This window comes from Scylla paramamosain, chromosome 23, assembly GCF_035594125.1.
Source record: "Scylla paramamosain isolate STU-SP2022 chromosome 23, ASM3559412v1, whole genome shotgun sequence".
Taxonomy (NCBI): domain Eukaryota; kingdom Metazoa; phylum Arthropoda; class Malacostraca; order Decapoda; family Portunidae; genus Scylla; species Scylla paramamosain.
In genome coordinates, this window is record NC_087173.1 from 17095755 (window position 1) to 17110754 (window position 15000).

The following is a 15000-nucleotide window of genomic DNA, read 5'->3' on the forward strand; positions in this document are numbered from 1 at the left end:
TATTATGACAACTGTTACTTTCATCATTATTATCACCATCACCACCATTATTTATTCACCACTGAGATTGTACAGCATTCTTACATACTCTAACATCACCCACCACTACCACCACCACCACCACCACCACCAGAAGTACAGGGGCCAACAAACTACATAGCTACAGCCAAGGCCCGTATTCAGAAACGTCTTGCTTTCTCACCACGACTATTTTCAAAGGTCACAGATGATGAGCCGGGTTCTTAAGGGTGTTTCTCCTGTTAATAACGTAGAAATGGTGTTAATCTGTCACTAGAGCCATAAAAACACCCTCAAAAACCCCACGTAGCTTCAACTGGTGGAGTCTTGAATGTAGTGTAGGTGCGGCGCTGAAGTGCTTGAGAATACGGTCCCAAGAGTCTCGCCTCGCCCTGGCTTTCCCTCACCTGCTGTTTACCCGCCTTGCTTCACCGTCAAACATTTCCTTATTGCGTCTCACTCAGTCTCTATAAACATTCTGCCTTGCCGCGCGTCACCTCGGCACGCCCCTGCCACGTCAAAATTCACCCAAGCCAAAACAGACAGGTAAACGCGGCCACACTCTTTAACTAACTTTCCCGCCTCAATCCACACCTGTTCTGAAAAAAAAATAAAAATAAAAGCTCGTTTTCTTTTGACGCTTCGGGCACTCCCTGGAAATTCATCTGCCTGCCTGCCTGCTGCTGTATTCCTCCCTACCTCTGACTTAAACTCTTACAAAAGGGAGGTTTTAACACACTTTTCTAATTCTGGATCCTTCTGGCTGTACTATTTGGGGACTGGCATCTTCAGTGGGCTTTTTTTTTCTGCCCTTTCGTATCCTTTGCCCAGAGTCTGTTGTACATAAAAAAAAATAAATAAATAAACATCAATAAAAATATCAGAGGCACAGCACATGTACGTGACTTTAGGGACAGGTAGAGGTGAGGCAGAGTTGGTGTGGGTGTGGGTGTGTCAGGAGGAGCGGCGACGAGTGTGTGGGGAGGAGGATGCTGGAGATGGATGTACCAGACAGCAGACACAGAGGGAGGCCTTGGTGAATGCTTGTAACGAAAGTGACTGAGGTGGTCTGGCACGTCAGGAGGAAGGATAAGGAGTACGTCTGGAGGAGAGTGAGGGTGGAGGATCTACCCGGCAAGAGAAAGAGAAGGAAACGTAAGAGAAGGTTTATGCATGCAGTGAAAGAAGACCTGCTTGTAAAGGGTGTGACTGAGGGAGGCGCAGAGAACCGACGGAGTTGAAAGCTGTTCCGCCGTGGCGACTCAAACAACTCTTATTACGATCAGGTTCCAAGGTCACTCGGTTGATGTAGAATCCTCGTTAAACTATCAGTCAATCACGAAAGCATTCCTAAGAGATTCAATAACCCCGATGATGCAGAATTCCTTTTATACACTCACTAGAATCAAGAAAACACCCTTGAAAACACTGACAACTTCCACTACTTTCTATTAAACTCACAGGAACCACGAAAACACCCTTAAAAACCCCAAATAACTCAAAACCCCTTCAAACAACCACTTGAAATCATAAGAAAAACACTAAAAAACCTCTGCAATCGTAAAAAACACACTTGAAAACACTGGATCCCTTTCAAAACTCAAAATAAGGAATCGAAACCCTTCAAGACAGAGCAAAGCGGTTGGAGTCCTCTTGGCGGCGGTCCTCGGGTTGCCGTGATCACCACATCAGATCCAATCGTCTTAAGAGAGCTTCCGCTATTTAGGATCTGATAGTCCCAAGTCACGAACCCTAGGGGAGGAAATGAGGGAAGGGAAGGAGAGATACGAGGAAGGAAGGATCGGGACGGAGAGTGGTGGGGAGGGAGGAAGGAGGGGGAGAGAGGAAGAGTGGAAAAGGCCAGGTAAGGAAATAGGGGTGAGAGAGAGAAGTGGGAAGGAAAAGCAAGGAGAAAAGGATACAAATAAAAAAATACGAGAAAAGAAAAGGAGGGAAAGATGAAGGAGAAAAGGATAAATAAAAAAAAATACGAGAAAGGAAGAGGAGGGAAAGAGGAAGAGAGAGAAAGGAAAGGTACAAACGATAGAACATATGTAGAGATAGAGGAGAGGGGGAGAGAAAAAAGGAAGGATGAAAAGGAAAGACAGAATAAAGATAGAAATAAAGATAGAAAAGAAAGAGACACGAGAAAGGAAAGGAAGGAAGGGAGAAAGAGGGAAGAGAAGGAGAGGGAAGGACCAAGTAAGGATGACAAGACAAAAGGATAGGGGAGAGAAAAAGGAAGTAGAAAGGAAAGAGAAAGATAGACATAAGGAAAAGAGAAAGAGATACGAGAAAAGAAAGGAGTAATCGGGAGACAGAGACAGAGAGAGAGAGAGAGAGAGAGAGAGAGAGAGAGAGAGAGAGAGAGAGAGAGAGAGAGAGAGAGAGAGAGGAAACGGAAGAGAAAAGGGAAGGGGCGAAAGAAAAGGAAGGAGAGAAAGATAGAAATACGAGATGAGAAGCAAGAATAGGAGGAAGTGAAGAGAAAAGGAGCAAGGAGGAGGGAATTAGAGATAAGAGAGAGAGAAGAAGGGAGCAGAGAAGAGGGGAGAGAGAAGTGACAGAAGAGAGGAAATGAATGGGGGAGAGATGAAGACGGAAAGAGGCAATGAAAGAGGATGAAAGAGAGTGAGAGGAAGGAAGGAAAACAATAAATGGAAGAAAGAAAAAAAGGAAACAGGAAAAAAAACAAGAATGAGAGAGAGAGAGAGAGAGAGAGAGAGAGAGAGAGAGAGAGAGAGAGAGAGAGAGAGAGAGAGAGAGAGAGAGAGAGAGACGAGGAAACAAAGATAAGAGGAAAAGAGAGGAAAAGAAGGAATTAGGAGAAGAAAACGTGGAAATGAATAAAAGAAGAGGAAAGAAGGGAAAGAAGAAATTAAGGAGAGAGAAACGAGAAAACAAAGACGAGAAGAAGAAGAAGAAGAAGAAGAAGAAGAAGAAGAAGAAGAAGAAGAAGAAGAAGAAGGGGGAAAAGAGAGAAAAAGAAAAAAAAGAATTTGGGAGAGAAAAAGAGGAAACAAAAATAAGAGCAAAGAGGAAAGAGGAACATTTATTAGTGAACAAAAAAAAATCCATAAAAAAATAATAAAACAAACTGAAAATAAAAAAATAAGAGGAAAAACAGGAAAAATTACAACAGGAAAGAGGGAAGAGGAAAAACAGAGCAAGAAGACGATTAAAACTGCAAAGTGGCTCTGCAAACTGACATTCAAGAGGAACAAAATAACAAGGAAACAAAAATTCGAATTCAGGAAGGAAAAATGGGAAAACGAGAGAAAAAAACGAGCAAGAACAAAGAGGAAAACATAGATGAAGAGGAAAGACAACAAAAATTAGCAACAAACAACAGAAAAAGAAGGAAATTATGAGAGAAAACACGAAAAAAAATAAGAAGAGGAAAGAGGGAAAACCAGAGGAAGAAGAAAGACTGGTAATCTTGAACACTGCCATTCAAGAAGGGAAATTTAAGGGAGAAAAGGAAAATAAGGAAAACATACGATCAAATGAGGAAAAATACAAGGAAGAAGGAGGAAAGAAGGAAGAGGAAGGAGGGAAACCAGAGGGAGAGGAAGAAGTAAAACAGTGACTAGTAAATCTGAACACTACAATTCAAAAAAAATAAATAAATAAGAGGATAAACAAGAGGAAAAAGAAAAACGAGAGAGAAAATATATAAAAAAAAAATGCAAAAGGGAAAAAGGAAACCAGAGGAAGAGGAAGCAGAGAAGGACATGACTAATGAATCTGTACACTGCAAATCAAGAAAGGAAAATAAACGAGAGATAAAGAAAAAAAAACCGATAGAAAAAAAAAAAAAAAATGCAAGAGGAAAGAGAGGGAAACCAGAGGAAGAGGAAGAGGAAGAGGAAGAGGAAGAGAACCCTTGACTAGCCAGCCTGAACACTCCGCACTGCCATTCAAGACCCACCAATAAAAATAAAATCAAACCCACTCCATCATAACAAGGCGGAATCAACAAGAGCTTAGCCAATCAGTGACGCGAGTTAGCGAGGTGCGGCGGCCAATCAGAAGCGACGGAAAGCATTAAGCGCCAGCCAATCAAGAGGCGGCACTTCAGAAGAGAGAAAAAAAGATACATTGTAAGGAAACGTAAACACAGGCTGACCAATCACTCATCAGGGAGCGAGCGTCTCTGCCACATGTTCCTTGGAGATTGCGTGTGTTTTCGGGCCAATATTCTGAGACTTTTTGCTCTCTCACCACGACAGTTTCAAAGGCCACGCAGATGATTAGCCGGGTTTTCGAGAGTGTTTCCCCCTGTTAATAATGTAGAAGGTTTGTTAATTTGTCACTAAAACCATGAAAACACCATTAAAACCACGTGTAACTTCAACTTAAGCCTTTTGAATGTAATAGATGTGCGGGCAGAAGTGTTTCAGAATACGGTTCCACGCGTAAATATCTCTACTACTTTCAGAAGGCTCTAGTTGAAGTGATGCGAGTTTTTAAGGGTGTTTTTACGGTTCTATTAACATATTTGCAGGATTTCTTCATTACTAACGGGAGAAGCACTCTTGAGAACCCTGCTAATCATCTCTGAGGCCTTCGGAAACACTGGTGGCGAGAGAGAGCAGAGCGTTTCATAACACCGGTCTTGGTCTTCATTATTCAGCGAGGTGTCAGCAAGGCGGGCTTAGTTAGTTAGACCTGGCAACACTGCGCCGCGCGAGGGTTGTGGGCTGCCAACTGTGTGAGTGTGTGTGTGTTAATGGTGGTGGTGATGGTGGTGGTGGGGATGATGATGATGATAATAATAATAAAAAAATATATATGAAGGAGCAGAAACAAAAAAAAAAAAGATGAAAATGAAAGATAAAACAAATAAAGAAGAAGAAGAAGAAGAGGAGGAGGAGGAAGGGACAGACAAACGGGAGGAAATGGGTAAGAATTGAAAGAAGAAGGAAAGAGAAACACAAAAAACGAAATACAAGGTAAACGATAACATGAAATGAAAGCAAATCTAAATTATTTAACGAGAGAAAAAGAGGACAACAATAATAATAACAATAATAATAATAATAATAATAATAATAATAATAATAATAATAATAATAATAATAATAATGACTACAATAACAGCAATTACAAAAAAAAATACGTATAATCTTTCGCATCAACAATTCAGAAACATTCCTTCAATAATTATTATCATTATTTTTTCCCTTCCTAAATTAAATATCAACCCACAACATCTTCATTCCAGTCACATTAACAAAAAAATCCCTAACATGTTAATTCTGAGTTGCCTGCAGTCTCTCTCTCTCTCTCTCTCTCTCTCTCTCTCTCTCTCTCTCTCTCTCTCTCTCTCTCTCTCTCTCTCTCTCTCTCTCTTTCTTGGAGCCAGAGATGAGTCAAGAGTGTGCTCCACATCATAAACAAATCCTTAGAGTGAGGAGGAGGAGGAGGAGGAGGAGGAGGAGGAGGAGGAGGAGGAGGAGGAGGAAGACATAAGTAGAGAAGGGAGGAGAAATGGGCATGAGATGAATTCTGGTGCATGGAGGAGGAGGAGGAGGAGGAGGAGGAGGAGGAGGAGGAGGAGGAGGAGGAGGAGGAGGAGGAGGAGGAGGAGGACATAAGTGAAAGAGGAGGAATGGGCACGAGATGAATTCTGGTGCACGGAAGAGGAGGAGGAGGAGGAGGAGGAGGAGGAGGAGGAGGAGGAGGAGGAGGAGGGGGGTAGTGAGAGAAGAAGAAAAAGAAGATAAGAAAAAAGAAACAGAAAAACAAAAAGAAGAGTCAGAGGAAGAGGAAAAACAGGAGGAGGAGCAGGAGGAGGAGGAGGAGGAGGTAGCGTGACTCACGACAAAAGTTAGAGTCCACCACCACCACCACCACCACCACCACCACCACCTCCTCCTCCTCCTCCTCTTCCACCACCACCACCACCTCCACCACCACCACCACCACCACCCACAAAAAACAAGCACCGAGAACTCACCACCAAAAAAAATTAAACATTCACACCACGACTGACAACATTAAAAAGTTCATCACCGCCACAGCCATCGATCACCACCACCACCACCACCACCACCACAACTCTCTCTCTCTCTCTCTCTCTCTCTCTCTCTCTCTCTCTCTCTCTCTCTCTAATTAGATAATGAGAGAGAGTAAAAAACAGTCTAGTCCTTTGTGTGGTAAGTCAGGTGGGCTTCCAGAGAGAGAGAGAGAGAGAGAGAGAGAGAGAGAGAGAGAGAGAGAGAGAGAGAGAGAGAGAGATACCACCCCTAAGGAACGCCGCATTAAGGGGTTGGTGGGGCAGAGGGAAGGGCTTGGCTGAGCTGATAACACAGATAACACTCGTGGTAATGTAGACAAGCTGACAGATACAGGCTGATTAGATGCACGCCTGATGCTTCATTCCTCCTCCTCCTCCTCCTCCTCCTCCTCCTCCTCCTCCTCCTCCTCCTCCTCTTGACTCCCTCTACGACTCTTCACCTCCTCTTCGCCTCTTCACATCTCTCTCCTTCTCCTCCTTGTTCTTCTTCTTTAACTATTCTACATCTCTCTCTCTCTCTCTCTCTCTCTCTCTCTCTCTCTCTCTCTCTCTCTCTCTCTCTCTCTCTCTCTCTCGTCTCACTTTCCTTCATTTTTTCCCTTCCTTCATATACCTTCTCCATGCTATTCCTCCTCCTCTTCCTCCTCCTCCTCCTCCCGCTCCTCCTCCTCCTCCTCCTCCTCCTCCTCCTCCTCCTCCTCCTCCTCCTCCCCCTACTTGAGTAACGCCCCCAAAGAACAATAGAACCTCCCACAACACAAGTGAGCGAGTGGGGAGGAGAGTGGGAAGGGGAGAGGGAGAGAGGGAGAATAGGTGAGAGGAGACGAGTGGGGTGGAGAAAAGAAGGTGGGGAGGGACTAAAAGAGAGAGAGAGAGAGAGAGAGAGAGAGAGAGAGAGAGAGAGAGAGAGAGAGAGAGAGAGAGAGAGAGAGAGAGAGACGGTATAAACAATGAACCAAACAGCTTAACTACCAAACCACACCTTCCTATTGCTGTCGTGTCGTTAACTACCTGAGTGGCGGTGACAGCGGGCACTTCCCTCCTCGTTCAATTGACAGTGGACAATTCGACGCAGCCACAACGCCACCACGGACTTAAATGTTTGCACTAATCCATCGTTATTTCGTTGTCAGTGGCGTGTGAATGACTTTCTTAACCCTTTCACCGATCACGGGGACTGGAAAATTGAGAAAGAGGAAAGGGAAAAGAGGAAGGAAGATTATCAGTGCAAGAGAAGGTGTAAGTGAATTAGAAAACGTTAAAAAAAGAGATAGGTAAGCAAGGGAAGAATATATCGATGGAAGAAAAAGGAAAATAGTTGCAAGAAGGAAGAGAGAAGGAAGGTTATCACTGCAAAACGAGGTGTAAGAGTAGCCAGTGAATTAGAGGAAGTTAAAAAGTGATAGGTAAACGAAGAAAGAAGATACTGAAGGAAAAAAATCTAAGAAAAATAAAAGGACGAACGAAGGGAAGTTATCAGTGCAAAAAGGAGTGTGAGAAACAAGTAAATAAGAGGAAAATTAATAAAAAAAAATCATGTAGGAAAGCGAGGAAAAGAAGACAGCGAAAGAGAAAAACCCAAGGAAAATGAGGAAAGGAACAAGCTGGATGAGGATGGAAGGTTATCACTGCAAAAGAAGGTGAGAGAAACCAATAACCAGTAAATTGAAGAAAAAAAAAGTGAGAGATAGCGACGAAAGAAGACAATGAAAGAGAAAACGAAGAAAAACACAGGAGGAAAAAGAAATGAAAAAGGGAAACATAATCACCAGTGCAAAAGGAGCTGCGAGAGAAACCAGTAAATTAAAGAACAAAGAAAAAAAGAAAAAAAAATGAGACATAAGCGAGGAAAGAAGACGTGGGAGGAAAAATAAGAAAAAATGCAAAAGTAAAAGTAATGAAAGAGGAGAAACTATAAGAGATGTGATGAGATATGGACACTGCGTAGCATTTAACAGAAGCACACGTGTCACCTTAATAATTACTTCCTGTTTATCCATTTACTTATTTGTTTTTCTAATGCAAGAGGGGTTCCCGCCAATGGGCAACAAAAAGGCTGAGAAAAAAAGACTCACTGAAGATGCCAGTCCTCAAAGGGAAGTCGAAAGGGTTATCCAAAATTATGAGAGGAGTCTTGAAACCTCCATCAAAAAAAAAAATCGTTATAGGTTTGGAAGGAAACACAAAAGCAGGCAGCGAGTTCGACAGTTTGCCAGTAGAAGTGATGAGTTTCCCAGTATTCCCAGTAGAAGTGATCTTGAAACCTCCTTCGTGAAAACTGTAATAGGTCAGGAACGAAAAACAGAAGCAGGCAGTGAGTTCCAGAGTTTATCAGTAGAAGTGATGAGTTTACCAGTGGAAGTAATCTTGAAACCTCCCTCATGAAATAATTCGTTAAAGGTTAAGAAGGAAACACGGAGGCAGGCAGTGAGTTCCAGAGTGCACCAGAAGTGATGAAAGATTGAGAATACCGGTTTATTTGAGCAACTTTTGATCCTGAGGCTGAATGAAGCAACACGATCTTGAGGAACTGAAACACGAAGCACTCCTCTCCAGCCAGTGTCGTTTTAAATTATACTCTTAAACCTCCACCACAACCTTCTTAACCCTTTGCTTAACCCTTTCAATGCTAGTCAATCTCTCATAATCACCTACACCTTTTAAAAGACGCGTTTCTTGAACTAGTCTCTTAAAAACCTTATTTCTGTAGCTTAGCAAAGATGACATTAACCTTGCATTCTTTTCTTCCTTACGCCCCTTCAAACAATTTACTAGAGTGTAAATGTTGACACTACATGAACATAGATGTTAAAGGGTTGAAAACATGACACTTACTACTTCGTTTGAACAGCTGTAGACGACTTTAGGTGATTTTACAGAGGGGGCATGAAAGTACATAAAACACTCGAGTATTCATAAGCGCATTTCGAAGCTGTACACAAAACTCGCACCAGACCATTTCATCGTGAGAAGAGAAGCCAACAGTGTCAACGCGGCGCCTCTTAAACCTGTCTGCTGGGAAAAGGAAGAAAGGACGAGTACTTTATTTCCCTAAGCTTTCCTCTGGTCTTCTTTGTGTTAGAGAAAGTTGTTCAAAGGTTGAGAGATAATGTTGATGTTTTCTCTCTTTATTCTCTCTTTTATTTTTTTATTTATTTATTTTTTTTTATTTCCTGTGTCTTCTTATCACTAAACTCCAGTCATTTACTCTATTTTACACTTATACTAGTCTGCCAAACATCTATACATCTAAATATCCATTATGTATACATCTCTTCCTCGCAAATTTGTCGTCAATTAATCTATCTTATATCTTTACTAGTCTGCCACACATCTATGTATCCATTATGCATACACTTACTCCTTGCAGCTGCATCTACAGACCACATGCTCCTCTCACACCTGACATGCTCACACACACCTGTCCCGTCCCTTATACATCTGCTTTTAACACACCTTTTATTTTCTACATCTGTTATATTTTCACTGTCTCAAATATCTGTCTCCTCTGCGCACTTTTTTTTTTACGAGTACACACCTGCCATATTCAAACACCAGTCCTTTCCAAGCCTGCCTGCTACACACCTGCACACACGCTGGCACTGTACAAGTCTACGCAACAGGAGAGAATGAAATAAAGGATGAGAATGACTGGGGGGAAAAAAAGAAAAAAAAAGGGAATATTAAACAAAATGACGGACGCGACAAACGTAGGCAAAATAAATAAATGAATAAATAAATACATTGTCTTAAAAGTACAAAGCGAGATGAGAGAGTCTGGAGGTGTGTGTGTGTGTGTGTGTGTGTGTGTGTGTGTGTGTGTGTGTGTGTGTGTGTGTGTGTGACAACCTACACACACACACACACACACACACACACACACACACACACACACACACACACACAAGAAGCTGTATCAATTTTTAACATGTCTATTTTTTACATCTTCCCGTATTATTACCACTGAGAGAGAGAGAGAGAGAGAGAGAGAGAGAGAGAGAGAGAGAGAGAGAGAGAGAGAGAGAGAGAGAGAGATCCTTCATATTTAGAATTCAAGTGATGCTGGAGAGAGAGAGAAAGAGAGAGACTGCAAGCGAGAGAGAGAGAGAGAGAGAGAGAGAGAGAGAGAGAGAGAGAGAGAGAGAGAGAGAGAGAGAGAGAGAGAGAGAGAGAGAGAGAGGTCATCACGCTTGGTTGCCTGGGCCTGGGTAGCGCTGCCAACCTACGATCCTCTCTTTGTTGTCCAGTAACTCCCCCCTTGAGAGAGAGAGAGAGAGAGAGAGAGAGAGAGAGAGAGAGAGAGAGAGAGAGAGAGAGAGAGAGAGAGAGAGAGAGAGAGTAGAGCAATAAAAATAAATAAAGCACCATAAATTTAAACCAAGAATTCTGTGATGCTTGACTTAAAGAATTTCCGGAGATAAACAGTAAACAAGAGAGAGAGAGAGAGAGAGAGAGAGAGAGAGAGAGAGAGAGAGAGAGAGAGAGAGAGAGAGAGAGATACAAACAAGAAATCTTCATACTAGAATAATCCAAATATGTTACTGTACAGAGAGAGAGAGAGAGAGAGAGAGAGAGAGAGAGAGAGAGAGAGAGAGAGAGAGAGAGAGAGAGAGGCAGCAGGGGGTCAAGAAGGCGTCACACAAGGAGCGGGTCATTGCACTCCTCCCCCTCTCCCCCCTCTCTCTCCCTCCCCTCTCTCTCTTCCTCCATGCCCCCTTCCCCCCCCCTCTCTCTCTCTCTCTCTCTCTCTCTCTCTCTCTCTCTCTCTCTCTCTCTCTCTCTCTGGTCTCCTTTATCCAGCCAGGTCATAGGTCACGCCCCCTCCCCCTCTCCTCCTCCCCCTCCCCCCTCGACTGCTGGGTCAGGCCACAAAACAAGTTCTGATCAAGTATGTTTTTTTTTTTCTTTTTTTTTTCCTTTCTTCCTTTCTTTCTTGCTTTCTTTTTTTCTTTCTCTCTCAAGTATGTGTATTTAGGTATATATATATATCTCTCTCTCTCTCTCTCTCTCTCTCTCTCTCTCTCTCTCTCTCTCTCTCTCTCTCTCTCTCTCTCTCTCTCTCTCTCTCTCAAGTTCTTGCCGTTTGAATGTTTTTTTTTTCTTTTGTTCCTTGGTCTTTCTTTTTTTCTTTTATTCTGTAACTCTTTTCGGTAAATTTTAGCGCTATATTCAGCAATACTTAACGCTACGTTCAGCATAGCGCTACGTTCAGCATGTTTTTTTTTCTTTTTTCATTTCTTACCTTTTCTCTTTTTCTTTCTTTTTTCTTTTTTTTAGACGTCTATTTCTTTTCGTTTTGTTAGTTCGGTTTTATTTTCCTTTCTTTTTTTCCTTTTTTTTCGTTTCTCCTTTATCATAATTAATTCTAGACACTTTTACATGTTTCATTTTTCTCTCTCTCTCTCTCTCTCTCTCTCTCTCTCTCTCTCTCTCTCTCTCTCTCTCTCTCTCTCTCTCTCTTATTCTAGACCTTTGATTCTTTCTTTTTCCCGTCTTTATTTTTATCTATTTTCTTTTTGCATACGTTGTTTTGTTCTTTATTTTCATCTTTGTTAAATCTTTCAAGTTCGATTTTTCTTTTCTTTTTTTTTTTTTTACTTCTGCTTGATTCGTCTTTACGTCTTAGAATTTCGATTTCCCACTTTCCTTTCTTTTTTTTTTTTTTTTGGCGTCTCTTTGTTTAGTTTTTGCTATATTGTTTTACTACACTTTTATTCTCTTTCTTTTTTTCTCTCTCTCTATCTCTCGTTTTGCGTCTTTGTTTAGTCTTTATCAGTTTCATTTTAAGTCTTTATCATTATTAACGTTTGTATGTAAGTATGTTCGTATGAGTTAGCGTGCACAATGCCAGAATTACCACATGACATTGCTTACATATATATTTATCATCACTCATTTATTTAACTACTTTTTTATATATATATATATATATATATATATATATATATATATATATATATATATATATATATATATATATATATATATATATACACTCCTAACTTGTACATAGTCACGTTGTAAGTACATATAACACTTCCCATTCTTGCTGTAGCTGTAGTGATAATATAAACTCTGAAACTTCGACACACACAATAAAAAGGCATACATAAATAAAATAAATAAATGCAAACTCTCCGTGAATTAAAGCAAGTTTGACATTGGCTGATTTTCAAGGTTAACTTTATTATATCTGGGCGGACGCGTCACTTGCTGGGGAGGACAAGAAGTGAGGGAGGGGGTGGGGGTCTGGTCACGCCTTTAACAAGAGTGTGTAATTTTGCGAATGTAGCGTGAGTGAGGCGTGCTGTGTGTGGCAGGCAGCGTGTTGGTGGCGGGACGGTGGCTCTACTGCTGATTGACTGACTGACTGACTTGACTGACTGACTGACTGGCTGACTGGCTGGCTGAGTGATTTATTGGCTAGTTGGCTGACTGAGTGATTGACTGATTGACTTACTAGCTGGCTGACTGGCTGGGTAATTGACTAAATGACTGGCTGGATGATCGATCAATTCACTGACTGACTGACTGACTGACTGATTGGCTAGCTGGCTGAATGGCTGGCTGACTGGTTGACTGATTGGCTGCCTGACTGACTGACTGACTGGTTAGTTGGCTGACTAATTCCTTAGTTGACTGATTGACTGAGTGTGTGACTAGCTGGCTGACTGGCTGAGTGGATGACTGATTGATTGATTGGTTGGTTGACTAGTTAACTGGCTGGTTGACTGAATGAGCGACTAGATGATTGTTTGGCTAGCTGATGTGAAATAGTAGTTAATTGCAACATACCAGGCAGTCAGTCAGTCAGTCAGGCATTCAACCAGCTAATCAGTCACACTCAGTCAGCCACTCAGTCATTCAGGCAATCAAGTCAAAAAATCTGCCGCAGTACATCCGTTAAGTTGTAGAGAGAAGTACCGGCGCTGCCCCGAACTCAGCCTGTTAGTGACTTTGTTTTCCATTCACTGGTAAACAAGATAGTAGAAACTCTCACTCTCAGCCTCTTTGGTACTGCCGCCTCAACACCTCAGACCTTCACGATTCGGCAGTCTGTAATCACTGAGCCAATTAGGTCACACAGTCGTCAGTCTTTTGCAGAACAGCTTGAATCATTTGTGTACAGTTTGAGAATTACGATCGCATACTTCAGTCAAAATGATCAAGTTATTTTGTACTAGACTTAACCAAAGCCAGTCATTTCCTTGCAGTCACACACAGGCAGCCAGTAACCCTCGCAAATCAGACGCAGCCATACACAGCCAGTAACCCTCGCAGCCATACACAGCCAGTCACTCTCTCGCAATCAGACGCAGCCATACACAGCCAGTAACCCTCGCAGCCATACACAGCCAGTCACTCTCGCAATCAGACGCAGCCATACACAGCCAGTCACTCTCGCAATCAGACGCAGCCATACACAGCCAGTAACCCTCGCAGCCATACACAGCCAGTCACTCTCGCAATCAGACGCAGCCAAACACAGCCACACAGACACACAGGCAGCCAGTAATTCTTTCACAATTACAGACATACACAGCAAGTCACTTCCTTACACAGGCACAGACACACCACACACACAGACACACCACGCGCCCCACGCAAACACTAACCTTCTGCACTCACACAAACATACCAAAGTCACTTCTGCAATCACACAGACACACCACACGCACACACTAACACACCACAACCACATCTACTCTCACACAGACACACCACACTCACTTCTCCCACTCTCACAAACACTGCCAAACGAATCAATTGCCCGCATCTAAAAGTAAGGCGCCACCAGACCAATCAATTGCTCGCATTCAGACAGTCACACGCTACACTGCCAATCCAATGCACGTTCACCTGCCAACCAATCAATTGCTCTCATCAGGCAAGCACAGACCTTACCCAATCACCTTCCTGCATTCCAAACCCGAGAGCCAATAGGAAGCCAGTGTTGTGTATAATAATGTTTTGACTTATTTATTCAGCCTCGTGGTCAATCGGTTTGCAGATCGATGCCAGGTCAGGTCATCTAGTTAGTCAGTCAATTAGTCATCAGTGTGGTTAGTCAGTTAGCCACATTGCCAGTCAGTCGTTCAGTCGTCCAGTTAGTCTGCCAGTCATCCATGAAATTAGTCATTCATCCACTAAATCAGTCACCCAAACAGCCAGCCAGTCATCCTACCAGTTAGTCACCCACATAGTCAGTCAGTCATCCAAATAGCATCTGGTCATCTACAATACCTAACCAGCCATTCATCCAAACAGCCAGTAACTCACCCAAACAGCCAGCCACCCAAACAACCAGTCACTCATCCAGCCAGTCAATCACGTAGCCAGTCAGTCATCCAGTCAATCGGTCCTCATAGCCAGTCAGTCATTTCAGTCACCCAGGCAGTCAGTCAACCAAACAACCTGTCAATTAATCTATTATATCATTGTATCACCTGTCAAACACACACACACACACACACACACACACACACACACACACACACACACACACACACACACACACACACAGTCATTCACACATCACACACACACATACACGAACCCAAAAGACGTACAGACAACCCCACACACACGCACACACACACACACACACACTCGACAAACCAGTTATACCACCACTCCACACCACCACAGCCAGCCAGCCAGCCAGCCGCCAGCCCTGCAGTGTTACCAAACCGACCAGAAGATCTCAGTGACTCCCTCCCCCCTTTGGAAGACAATTTTCACGGCCTGGGGTTGGCAATAATGTAGGACTGGCGTCGACAATAATTTGGGGTTCACAGAAGCTACTGAAGAAGGGGAAGCAGAAGGGGAAGGAGGAGGGAGACGGGGAGGAGGAAGTAAGGGAAGGAGGGAGGAATAACAAGCTTCTGTTCCTCCAAGTTTACTTCTTCTGTTATTTGTTGATTTTTCTTCTTCTAAATGAAATGAAAACTTAATCAAAA

The 15000-nt window shown here is 42.7% G+C and overlaps 1 protein-coding gene across 3 annotated transcripts in view; it reads left to right on the plus strand.

The window, feature by feature from the left end:
• The window catches only part of LOC135112297 (uncharacterized), a 63961-nt gene that overhangs the window by 37784 nt on the left and 11177 nt on the right, over positions 1 to 15000 (plus strand). For 2 of the 3 annotated variants that reach the window (XR_010274261.1, XM_064026616.1), the window contains exon 2: positions 1 to 3449. This exon is cut by the window's left edge and continues 426 nt beyond it. The exons of the other annotated variant lie outside the window; for it this stretch is intronic. The gene's annotated coding sequence lies outside the window, so the exon portion shown is untranslated. Of the gene's footprint in view, positions 3450 to 15000 lie in introns of those variants that run through there. 3 annotated transcript variants of the gene reach the window in all.